General features: G+C 48.9%; 1 pseudogene; it reads left to right on the top strand.

The window, feature by feature from the left end:
* Window positions 1-11,564: 11,564 nt before the first annotated feature.
* Window positions 11,565-12,500, top strand: LOC144955554 (18S ribosomal RNA; annotated as a pseudogene; the record flags this gene model as incomplete).

The raw sequence follows: 12,500 nt of genomic DNA, 5'->3' as shown, positions 1-12,500 counted from the left end.
AGAGAAACGATGCCCCGTAACGCACATGAGAGCAATCCCGGCCAATTTCTCCCGTTTGATGGGGTCTATGTGTAAAAATTTTGACTTTTTTGAGTGCACGTGCAAATCTGCTGAAAAAGCCTGTGGAAGTTTCACGGCGTTCGTACGATATTTGGCGACGCAAAAATGAGCGATTTCCCAGCTCGATGGAATTCGGAGCGAGAGAAACGATGCCCCGTAACGCACATGAGAGCAATCCCGGCCAATTTCTCCCGTTTGATGGGGTCTATGTGTACAAATTTTGACTTTTTTGAGTGCAGGTGCAAATCTGCTGAAAAAGCCTGTGGAAGTTTCACGGCGTTCGTACGATATTTGGCGACGCAAAAATGAGCGATTTCCCAGCTCGAGAGAATTCGGCGCGAGAGAAACGATGCCCCGTAACGCACATGAGAGCAATCCGGGCCAATTTCTCCCGTTTGATGGGGTCTATGTGTAAAAATTTTGACTTTTTTGAGTGCAGGTGCAAATCTGCTGGAAAAGCCTGTGGAAGTTTCACGGCGTTCGTACGATATTTGGCGACGCAAAAATGAGCGATTTCCAAGCTCGATGGAATTCGGAGCGAGAGAAACGATGCCCCGTAACGCACATGAGAGCAATCCGGGCCAATTTCTCCCGTTTGATGGGGTCTATGTGTAAAAATTTTGACTTTTTTGAGTGCACGTGCAAATCTGCTGAAAAAGCCTGTGGAAGTTTCACGGCGTTCGTACGATATTTGGCGACGCAAAAATGAGCGATTTCCCAGCTCGATGGAATTCGGCGCGAGAGAAACGATGCCCCGTAACGCACATGAGAGCAATCCCGGCCAATTTCTCCCGTTTGATGGGGTCTATGTGTACAAATTTTGACTTTTTTGAGTGCACGTGCAAATCTGCTGAAAAAGCCTGTGGAAGTTTCACGGCGTTCGTACGATATTTGGCGACGCAAAAATGAGCGATTTCCCAGCTCGATGGAATTCGGAGCGAGAGAAACGATGCCCCGTAACGCACATGAGAGCAATCCCGGCCAATTTCTCCCGTTTGATGGGGTCTATGTGTACAAATTTTGACTTTTTTGAGTGCACGTGCCAATCTGCTGGAAAAGCCTGTGGAAGTTTCACGGCGTTCGTACGATATTTGGCGACGCAAAAATGAGCGATTTCCCAGCTCGATGGAATTCGGCGCGACAGAAACGATGCCCCGTAACGCACATGAGAGCAATCCGGGCCAATTTCTCCCGTTTGATGGGGTCTATGTGTAAAAATTTTGACTTTTTTGAGTGCAGGTGCAAATCTGCTGGAAAAGCCTGTGGAAGTTTCACGGCGTTCGTACGATATTTGGCGACGCAAAAATGAGCGATTTCCAAGCTCGATGGAATTCGGAGCGAGAGAAACGATGCCCCGTAACGCACATGAGAGCAATCCGGGCCAATTTCTCCCGTTTGATGGGGTCTATGTGTAAAAATTTTGACTTTTTTGAGTGCAGGTGCAAATCTGCTGAAAAAGCCTGTGGAAGTTTCACGGCGTTCGTACGATATTTGGCGACGCAAAAATGAGCGATTTCCCAGCTCGAGAGAATTCGGCGCGAGAGAAACGATGCCCCGTAACGCACATGAGAGCAATCCGGGCCAATTTCTCCCGTTTGATGGGGTCTATGTGTAAAAATTTTGACTTTTTTGAGTGCACGTGCAAATCTGCTGGAAAAGCCTGTGGAAGTTTCACGGCGTTCGTACGATATTTGGCGACGCAAAAATGAGCGATTTCCCAGCTCGATGGAATTCGGCGCGAGAGAAACGATGCCCCGTAACGCACATGAGAGCAATCCCGGCCAATTTCTCCCGTTTGATGGGGTCTATGTGTACAAATTTTGACTTTTTTGAGTGCACGTGCAAATCTGCTGAAAAAGCCTGTGGAAGTTTCACGGCGTTCGTACGATATTTGGCGACGCAAAAATGAGCGATTTCCCAGCTCGATGGAATTCGGAGCGAGAGAAACGATGCCCCGTAACGCACATGAGAGCAATCCCGGCCAATTTCTCCCGTTTGATGGGGTCTATGTGTACAAATTTTGACTTTTTTGAGTGCAGGTGCAAATCTGCTGAAAAAGCCTGTGGAAGTTTCACGGCGTTCGTACGATATTTGGCGACGCAAAAATGAGCGATTTCCCAGCTCGAGAGAATTCGGCGCGAGAGAAACGATGCCCCGTAACGCACATGAGAGCAATCCGGGCCAATTTCTCCCGTTTGATGGGGTCTATGTGTAAAAATTTTGACTTTTTTGAGTGCAGGTGCAAATCTGCTGGAAAAGCCTGTGGAAGTTTCACGGCGTTCGTACGATATTTGGCGACGCAAAAATGAGCGATTTCCAAGCTCGATGGAATTCGGAGCGAGAGAAACGATGCCCCGTAACGCACATGAGAGCAATCCGGGCCAATTTCTCCCGTTTGATGGGGTCTATGTGTAAAAATTTTGACTTTTTTGAGTGCAGGTGCAAATCTGCTGGAAAAGCCTGTGGAAGTTTCACGGCGTTCGTACGATATTTGGCGACGCAAAAATGAGCGATTTCCCAGCTCGATGGAATTCGGCGCGAGAGAAACGATGCCCCGTAACGCACATGAGAGCAATCCCGGCCAATTTCTCCCGTTTGATGGGGTCTATGTGTAAAAATTTTGACTTTTTTGAGTGCACGTGCAAATCTGCTGAAAAAGCCTGTGGAAGTTTCACGGCGTTCGTACGATATTTGGCGACGCAAAAATGAGCGATTTCCCAGCTCGATGGAATTCGGAGCGAGAGAAACGATGCCCCGTAACGCACATGAGAGCAATCCCGGCCAATTTCTCCCGTTTGATGGGGTCTATGTGTACAAATTTTGACTTTTTTGAGTGCACGTGCAAATCTGCTGAAAAAGCCTGTGGAAGTTTCACGGCGTTCGTACGATATTTGGCGACGCAAAAATGAGCGATTTCCCAGCTCGAGAGAATTCGGCGCGAGAGAAACGATGCCCCGTAACGCACATGAGAGCAATCCGGGCCAATTTCTCCCGTTTGATGGGGTCTATGTGTAAAAATTTTGACTTTTTTGAGTGCACGTGCAAATCTGCTGAAAAAGCCTGTGGAAGTTTCACGGCGTTCGTACGATATTTGGCGACGCAAAAATGAGCGATTTCCCAGCTCGATGGAATTCGGCGCGAGAGAAACGATGCCCCGTAACGCACATGAGAGCAATCCGGGCCAATTTCTCCCGTTTGATGGGGTCTATGTGTAAAAATTTTGACTTTTTTGAGTGCAGGTGCAAATCTGCTGAAAAAGCCTGTGGAAGTTTCACGGCGTTCGTACGATATTTGGCGACGCAAAAATGAGCGATTTCCCAGCTCGAGAGAATTCGGCGCGAGAGAAACGATGCCCCGTAACGCACATGAGAGCAATCCGGGCCAATTTCTCCCGTTTGATGGGGTCTATGTGTAAAAATTTTGACTTTTTTGAGTGCAGGTGCAAATCTGCTGGAAAAGCCTGTGGAAGTTTCACGGCGTTCGTACGATATTTGGCGACGCAAAAATGAGCGATTTCCCAGCTCGATGGAATTCGGCGCGAGAGAAACGATGCCCCGTAACGCACATGAGAGCAATCCGGGCCAATTTCTCCCGTTTGATGGGGTCTATGTGTAAAAATTTTGACTTTTTTGAGTGCACGTGCAAATCTGCTGAAAAAGCCTGTGGAAGTTTCACGGCGTTCGTACGATATTTGGCGACGCAAAAATGAGCGATTTCCCAGCTCGATGGAATTCGGAGCGAGAGAAACGATGCCCCGTAACGCACATGAGAGCAATCCCGGCCAATTTCTCCCGTTTGATGGGGTCTATGTGTACAAATTTTGACTTTTTTGAGTGCACGTGCCAATCTGCTGGAAAAGCCTGTGGAAGTTTCACGGCGTTCGTACGATATTTGGCGACGCAAAAATGAGCGATTTCCCAGCTCGAGAGAATTCGGCGCGAGAGAAACGATGCCCCGTAACGCACATGAGAGCAATCCGGGCCAATTTCTCCCGTTTGATGGGGTCTATGTGTAAAAATTTTGACTTTTTTGAGTGCAGGTGCAAATCTGCTGGAAAAGCCTGTGGAAGTTTCACGGCGTTCGTACGATATTTGGCGACGCAAAAATGAGCGATTTCCCAGCTCGATGGAATTCGGCGCGAGAGAAACGATGCCCCGTAACGCACATGAGAGCAATCCGGGCCAATTTCTCCCGTTTGATGGGGTCTATGTGTACAAATTTTGACTTTTTTGAGTGCACGTGCAAATCTGCTGAAAAAGCCTGTGGAAGTTTCACGGCGTTCGTACGATATTTGGCGACGCAAAAATGAGCGATTTCCCAGCTCGATGGAATTCGGAGCGAGAGAAACGATGCCCCGTAACGCACATGAGAGCAATCCCGGCCAATTTCTCCCGTTTGATGGGGTCTATGTGTACAAATTTTGACTTTTTTGAGTGCACGTGCCAATCTGCTGGAAAAGCCTGTGGAAGTTTCACGGCGTTCGTACGATATTTGGCGACGCAAAAATGAGCGATTTCCCAGCTCGATGGAATTCGGCGCGACAGAAACGATGCCCCGTAACGCACATGAGAGCAATCCGGGCCAATTTCTCCCGTTTGATGGGGTCTATGTGTAAAAATTTTGACTTTTTTGAGTGCAGGTGCAAATCTGCTGGAAAAGCCTGTGGAAGTTTCACGGCGTTCGTACGATATTTGGCGACGCAAAAATGAGCGATTTCCAAGCTCGATGGAATTCGGAGCGAGAGAAACGATGCCCCGTAACGCACATGAGAGCAATCCGGGCCAATTTCTCCCGTTTGATGGGGTCTATGTGTAAAAATTTTGACTTTTTGGAGTGCAGGTGCAAATCTGCTGAAAAAGCCTGTGGAAGTTTCACGGCGTTCGTACGATATTTGGCGACGCAAAAATGAGCGATTTCCCAGCTCGAGAGAATTCGGCGCGAGAGAAACGATGCCCCGTAACGCACATGAGAGCAATCCGGGCCAATTTCTCCCGTTTGATGGGGTCTATGTGTAAAAATTTTGACTTTTTTGAGTGCACGTGCAAATCTGCTGGAAAAGCCTGTGGAAGTTTCACGGCGTTCGTACGATATTTGGCGACGCAAAAATGAGCGATTTCCCAGCTCGATGGAATTCGGCGCGAGAGAAACGATGCCCCGTAACGCACATGAGAGCAATCCCGGCCAATTTCTCCCGTTTGATGGGGTCTATGTGTAAAAATTTTGACTTTTTTGAGTGCACGTGCAAATCTGCTGAAAAAGCCTGTGGAAGTTTCACGGCGTTCGTACGATATTTGGCGACGCAAAAATGAGCGATTTCCCAGCTCGATGGAATTCGGAGCGAGAGAAACGATGCCCCGTAACGCACATGAGAGCAATCCCGGCCAATTTCTCCCGTTTGATGGGGTCTATGTGTACAAATTTTGACTTTTTTGAGTGCACGTGCAAATCTGCTGAAAAAGCCTGTGGAAGTTTCACGGCGTTCGTACGATATTTGGCGACGCAAAAATGAGCGATTTCCCAGCTCGAGAGAATTCGGCGCGAGAGAAACGATGCCCCGTAACGCACATGAGAGCAATCCGGGCCAATTTCTCCCGTTTGATGGGGTCTATGTGTAAAAATTTTGACTTTTTTGAGTGCACGTGCAAATCTGCTGAAAAAGCCTGTGGAAGTTTCACGGCGTTCGTACGATATTTGGCGACGCAAAAATGAGCGATTTCCCAGCTCGATGGAATTCGGCGCGAGAGAAACGATGCCCCGTAACGCACATGAGAGCAATCCGGGCCAATTTCTCCCGTTTGATGGGGTCTATGTGTAAAAATTTTGACTTTTTTGAGTGCAGGTGCAAATCTGCTGAAAAAGCCTGTGGAAGTTTCACGGCGTTCGTACGATATTTGGCGACGCAAAAATGAGCGATTTCCCAGCTCGAGAGAATTCGGCGCGAGAGAAACGATGCCCCGTAACGCACATGAGAGCAATCCGGGCCAATTTCTCCCGTTTGATGGGGTCTATGTGTAAAAATTTTGACTTTTTTGAGTGCAGGTGCAAATCTGCTGGAAAAGCCTGTGGAAGTTTCACGGCGTTCGTACGATATTTGGCGACGCAAAAATGAGCGATTTCCCAGCTCGATGGAATTCGGAGCGAGAGAAACGATGCCCCGTAACGCACATGAGAGCAATCCCGGCCAATTTCTCCCGTTTGATGGGGTCTATGTGTACAAATTTTGACTTTTTTGAGTGCACGTGCCAATCTGCTGGAAAAGCCTGTGGAAGTTTCACGGCGTTCGTACGATATTTGGCGACGCAAAAATGAGCGATTTCCCAGCTCGATGGAATTCGGCGCGAGAGAAACGATGCCCCGTAACGCACATGAGAGCAATCCCGGCCAATTTCTCCCGTTTGATGGGGTCTATGTGTAAAAATTTTGACTTTTTTGAGTGCACGTGCAAATCTGCTGAAAAAGCCTGTGGAAGTTTCACGGCGTTCGTACGATATTTGGCGACGCAAAAATGAGCGATTTCCCAGCTCGATGGAATTCGGAGCGAGAGAAACGATGCCCCGTAACGCACATGAGAGCAATCCCGGCCAATTTCTCCCGTTTGATGGGGTCTATGTGTAAAAATTTTGACTTTTTTGAGTGCACGTGCAAATCTGCTGAAAAAGCCTGTGGAAGTTTCACGGCGTTCGTACGATATTTGGCGACGCAAAAATGAGCGATTTCCCAGCTCGATGGAATTCGGCGCGAGAGAAACGATGCCCCGTAACGCACATGAGAGCAATCCGGGCCAATTTCTCCCGTTTGATGGGGTCTATGTGTAAAAATTTTGACTTTTTTGAGTGCAGGTGCAAATCTGCTGAAAAAGCCTGTGGAAGTTTCACGGCGTTCGTACGATATTTGGCGACGCAAAAATGAGCGATTTCCCAGCTCGAGAGAATTCGGCGCGAGAGAAACGATGCCCCGTAACGCACATGAGAGCAATCCGGGCCAATTTCTCCCGTTTGATGGGGTCTATGTGTAAAAATTTTGACTTTTTTGAGTGCAGGTGCAAATCTGCTGGAAAAGCCTGTGGAAGTTTCACGGCGTTCGTACGATATTTGGCGACGCAAAAATGAGCGATTTCCCAGCTCGATGGAATTCGGCGCGAGAGAAACGATGCCCCGTAACGCACATGAGAGCAATCCGGGCCAATTTCTCCCGTTTGATGGGGTCTATGTGTACAAATTTTGACTTTTTTGAGTGCACGTGCAAATCTGCTGAAAAAGCCTGTGGAAGTTTCACGGCGTTCGTACGATATTTGGCGACGCAAAAATGAGCGATTTCCCAGCTCGATGGAATTCGGAGCGAGAGAAACGATGCCCCGTAACGCACATGAGAGCAATCCCGGCCAATTTCTCCCGTTTGATGGGGTCTATGTGTACAAATTTTGACTTTTTTGAGTGCACGTGCCAATCTGCTGGAAAAGCCTGTGGAAGTTTCACGGCGTTCGTACGATATTTGGCGACGCAAAAATGAGCGATTTCCCAGCTCGATGGAATTCGGCGCGACAGAAACGATGCCCCGTAACGCACATGAGAGCAATCCGGGCCAATTTCTCCCGTTTGATGGGGTCTATGTGTAAAAATTTTGACTTTTTTGAGTGCAGGTGCAAATCTGCTGGAAAAGCCTGTGGAAGTTTCACGGCGTTCGTACGATATTTGGCGACGCAAAAATGAGCGATTTCCAAGCTCGATGGAATTCGGAGCGAGAGAAACGATGCCCCGTAACGCACATGAGAGCAATCCGGGCCAATTTCTCCCGTTTGATGGGGTCTATGTGTAAAAATTTTGACTTTTTGGAGTGCAGGTGCAAATCTGCTGAAAAAGCCTGTGGAAGTTTCACGGCGTTCGTACGATATTTGGCGACGCAAAAATGAGCGATTTCCCAGCTCGAGAGAATTCGGCGCGAGAGAAACGATGCCCCGTAACGCACATGAGAGCAATCCGGGCCAATTTCTCCCGTTTGATGGGGTCTATGTGTAAAAATTTTGACTTTTTTGAGTGCACGTGCAAATCTGCTGGAAAAGCCTGTGGAAGTTTCACGGCGTTCGTACGATATTTGGCGACGCAAAAATGAGCGATTTCCCAGCTCGATGGAATTCGGCGCGAGAGAAACGATGCCCCGTAACGCACATGAGAGCAATCCCGGCCAATTTCTCCCGTTTGATGGGGTCTATGTGTAAAAATTTTGACTTTTTTGAGTGCACGTGCAAATCTGCTGAAAAAGCCTGTGGAAGTTTCACGGCGTTCGTACGATATTTGGCGACGCAAAAATGAGCGATTTCCCAGCTCGATGGAATTCGGAGCGAGAGAAACGATGCCCCGTAACGCACATGAGAGCAATCCCGGCCAATTTCTCCCGTTTGATGGGGTCTATGTGTACAAATTTTGACTTTTTTGAGTGCACGTGCAAATCTGCTGAAAAAGCCTGTGGAAGTTTCACGGCGTTCGTACGATATTTGGCGACGCAAAAATGAGCGATTTCCCAGCTCGAGAGAATTCGGCGCGAGAGAAACGATGCCCCGTAACGCACATGAGAGCAATCCGGGCCAATTTCTCCCGTTTGATGGGGTCTATGTGTAAAAATTTTGACTTTTTTGAGTGCACGTGCAAATCTGCTGAAAAAGCCTGTGGAAGTTTCACGGCGTTCGTACGATATTTGGCGACGCAAAAATGAGCGATTTCCCAGCTCGATGGAATTCGGCGCGAGAGAAACGATGCCCCGTAACGCACATGAGAGCAATCCGGGCCAATTTCTCCCGTTTGATGGGGTCTATGTGTAAAAATTTTGACTTTTTTGAGTGCAGGTGCAAATCTGCTGAAAAAGCCTGTGGAAGTTTCACGGCGTTCGTACGATATTTGGCGACGCAAAAATGAGCGATTTCCCAGCTCGAGAGAATTCGGCGCGAGAGAAACGATGCCCCGTAACGCACATGAGAGCAATCCGGGCCAATTTCTCCCGTTTGATGGGGTCTATGTGTAAAAATTTTGACTTTTTTGAGTGCAGGTGCAAATCTGCTGGAAAAGCCTGTGGAAGTTTCACGGCGTTCGTACGATATTTGGCGACGCAAAAATGAGCGATTTCCCAGCTCGATGGAATTCGGCGCGAGAGAAACGATGCCCCGTAACGCACATGAGAGCAATCCCGGCCAATTTCTCCCGTTTGATGGGGTCTATGTGTAAAAATTTTGACTTTTTTGAGTGCACGTGCAAATCTGCTGAAAAAGCCTGTGGAAGTTTCACGGCGTTCGTACGATATTTGGCGACGCAAAAATGAGCGATTTCCCAGCTCGATGGAATTCGGAGCGAGAGAAACGATGCCCCGTAACGCACATGAGAGCAATCCCGGCCAATTTCTCCCGTTTGATGGGGTCTATGTGTAAAAATTTTGACTTTTTTGAGTGCACGTGCAAATCTGCTGAAAAAGCCTGTGGAAGTTTCACGGCGTTCGTACGATATTTGGCGACGCAAAAATGAGCGATTTCCCAGCTCGAGAGAATTCGGCGCGAGAGAAACGATGCCCCGTAACGCACATGAGAGCAATCCGGGCCAATTTCTCCCGTTTGATGGGGTCTATGTGTAAAAATTTTGACTTTTTTGAGTGCACGTGCAAATCTGCTGGAAAAGCCTGTGGAAGTTTCACGGCGTTCGTACGATATTTGGCGACGCAAAAATGAGCGATTTCCCAGCTCGATGGAATTCGGCGCGACAGAAACGATGCCCCGTAACGCACATGAGAGCAATCCGGGCCAATTTCTCCCGTTTGATGGGGTCTATGTGTAAAAATTTTGACTTTTTTGAGTGCAGGTGCAAATCTGCTGAAAAAGCCTGTGGAAGTTTCACGGCGTTCGTACGATATTTGGCGACGCAAAAATGAGCGATTTCCCAGCTCGAGAGAATTCGGCGCGAGAGAAACGATGCCCCGTAACGCACATGAGAGCAATCCGGGCCAATTTCTCCCGTTTGATGGGGTCTATGTGTAAAAATTTTGACTTTTTTGAGTGCAGGTGCAAATCTGCTGGAAAAGCCTGTGGAAGTTTCATCCGACGAAAAAAGCACGTTCTCGAGAAAGCAGGAGAGCTAAGTCATTCACAAATTAGCTGGATTTGGCTTGTGGTTCGTTTCCCAAGTAACAGAGCGGCATCAACCTTTAAGTGCACGCCAGTACATCCCCGTGGGATACAGGGGGTCTCGGCGGACTTTGCTCGGGGGAAAAACGTCGAGGTGAGCCGCCTGGCCATGCTGTTCATGGGTCTCTCCTTTTTAAGTTTCGCCTGCCAATTTATTTTCTCTAGCGGTTTTATACACTAGCACTCGATGTTTTGGGAAAGGAATACAATTGTTCAAAAAACGTCTTCGCAATTCATGTCGTTAGATTGCTAATGAAAATTCGTAAAAAAACGTACACGCCATACATGTTCTTTGCTTCCCTCTCGATACAAGTGAAGGGGAAAAAACAGCCTTAACGGTTGCTAAAAAAATCGCCCTTTACATATACATGGGTCGTCTTCCCCTCTCGACAACGGAGACAAGTAACCCACGCCAGGCACTGTCAGTAACTGCCATAGATCTGCTTTAAAATGCCCATTCGTCTTGCGTCGCTCACGTTCCCGGAGCTTTGGGTAATGTCTGAGGCCTATCCCCGCTAATTTCTACCGTTTGTCGGTAGCTGTCTGTAAAAATATAGCATACACCAAAACGAGAAAATATTTCCATCGCACCTGCACAAGTGTATGGACAATGGCAATCTTCATGCGATGCATAAGTGGTGTGTGTCAGCAGGTTTTGTTTCCCAAGTTTTCCGTGAATGAGCGAGTATCTTGAGCTGTGTGACTCAGCCCGAGGGAGCCTCTTCTCCTCCAGAGTGTGTGGGGAAGGCTGTCCCCTTGGGTTGGTGCTGCACGGGTTCGCTGCGCTGTTTGGTCTTGTGCCAAGGAAGGCTGCCAACTGTGCAAGAATTTTAGGGTTGGTTTCAATTGCCGTTGCCGGTCCATAGAGTAGCGAGCATTGTAAGGCCGCTCTAGAGGTTTGCAGGCATGTGGGGTCGACCCCTGCTCCTTCCCTCCCCACCCCACGTAGGGTGTGTGTGGTGCGCTTACAGCTGCCTCAAAGTGGCTGGCCTTGTGGGAAGCCCTGTGTTTTGTGAGCTTTCAGCACCGTCAGGTTGCCAAACGGGGGTAGCATACACGACAAAGCGAGGCCCCTCCTTGTGGTGGTTTGTGTTGTGTGAAGTCCGTGCCAAAAGGGTGTGTTTACATGGTGTGCGTGGGGGTCCTGTCCGTCCGAATTTGGACGCGTGTGGGGACTCTCCTCTGCCTGGGTGCATGCTTGCCTCAGGAGAGTGACTCCTGCCTGCCCTACTTGGGCAGGCTGGGGCCCGCAAACGCTGTGTGTGAGCCAGGCGAGCCTTTGGGCTGGGCGCCTGGTCACCATGGCGTGCTTTTGGCGAGTGGAGAGTCGAAAGCCGCCAGCTACCTGGTTGATCCTGCCAGTAGCATATGCTTGTCTCAAAGATTAAGCCATGCATGTCTGCGTGCAAACGGATGTTACAGTGAAACTGCGAATGGCTCATTAAATCAGTTATGGTTCCTTTGATCGCTCGACCGTTGCTTGGATAACTGTGGTAATTCTAGAGCTAATACATGCTGACGAGCGCTGACCTCCGGGGATGCGTGCACTTATTAGACCAAAACCAATCCGGGCTTGCCCGGACGCTTTGGTGACTCTGGATAACCACGTGGGCAGATCGCACGGCCCTGGTGCTGGCGACGTATCTTTCGAATGTCTGCCCTATCAACTTACGATGGCAGGCTCCGTGCCTACCATGGTGACCACGGGTAACGGGGAATCAGGGTTCGATTCCGGAGAGGGAGCCTGAGAAACGGCTACCACATCCAAGGAAGGCAGCAGGCGCGCAAATTACCCACTCCCGACTCGGGGAGGTAGTGACGAAAAATAACAATACAGGACTCTTTCGAGGCCCTGTAATTGGAATGAGTACACTTTAAATCCTTTAACGAGGATCCATTGGAGGGCAAGTCTGGTGCCAGCAGCCGCGGTAATTCCAGCTCCAATAGCGTATATTAAAGCTGTTGCAGTTAAAAAGCTCGTAGTTGGATCTTGGGAAGGGGCTTGCGGTCCGCCGCGAGGTGTGTCACTGCCTGTCCCGGCCCCCACCTCTCGGTGCTCCCCGGATGCTCTTGGTTGAGTGTCCTGTGGGGGTCCGAAGCGTTTACTTTGAGAAAATTGGAGTGTTCAAAGCAGGCCGCACGCCTGAACAGTGCAGCTGGGAATAATGGAATAGGACCTCGGTTCTATTTTGTTGGTTTTCGGAACGGAGGCCATGATTAAGAGGGACTGCCGGGGGCATTCGTATTGTGCCGTTAGAGGTGAAATTCTTGGATCGGC

The sequence above is a fragment of the Lampetra fluviatilis genome, unplaced genomic scaffold (assembly GCF_964198595.1).
Source record: "Lampetra fluviatilis unplaced genomic scaffold, kcLamFluv1.1 SCAFFOLD_317, whole genome shotgun sequence".
NCBI lineage: Eukaryota > Metazoa > Chordata > Hyperoartia > Petromyzontiformes > Petromyzontidae > Lampetra > Lampetra fluviatilis.
This window is presented reverse-complemented; position numbering and strand designations above follow the sequence as displayed.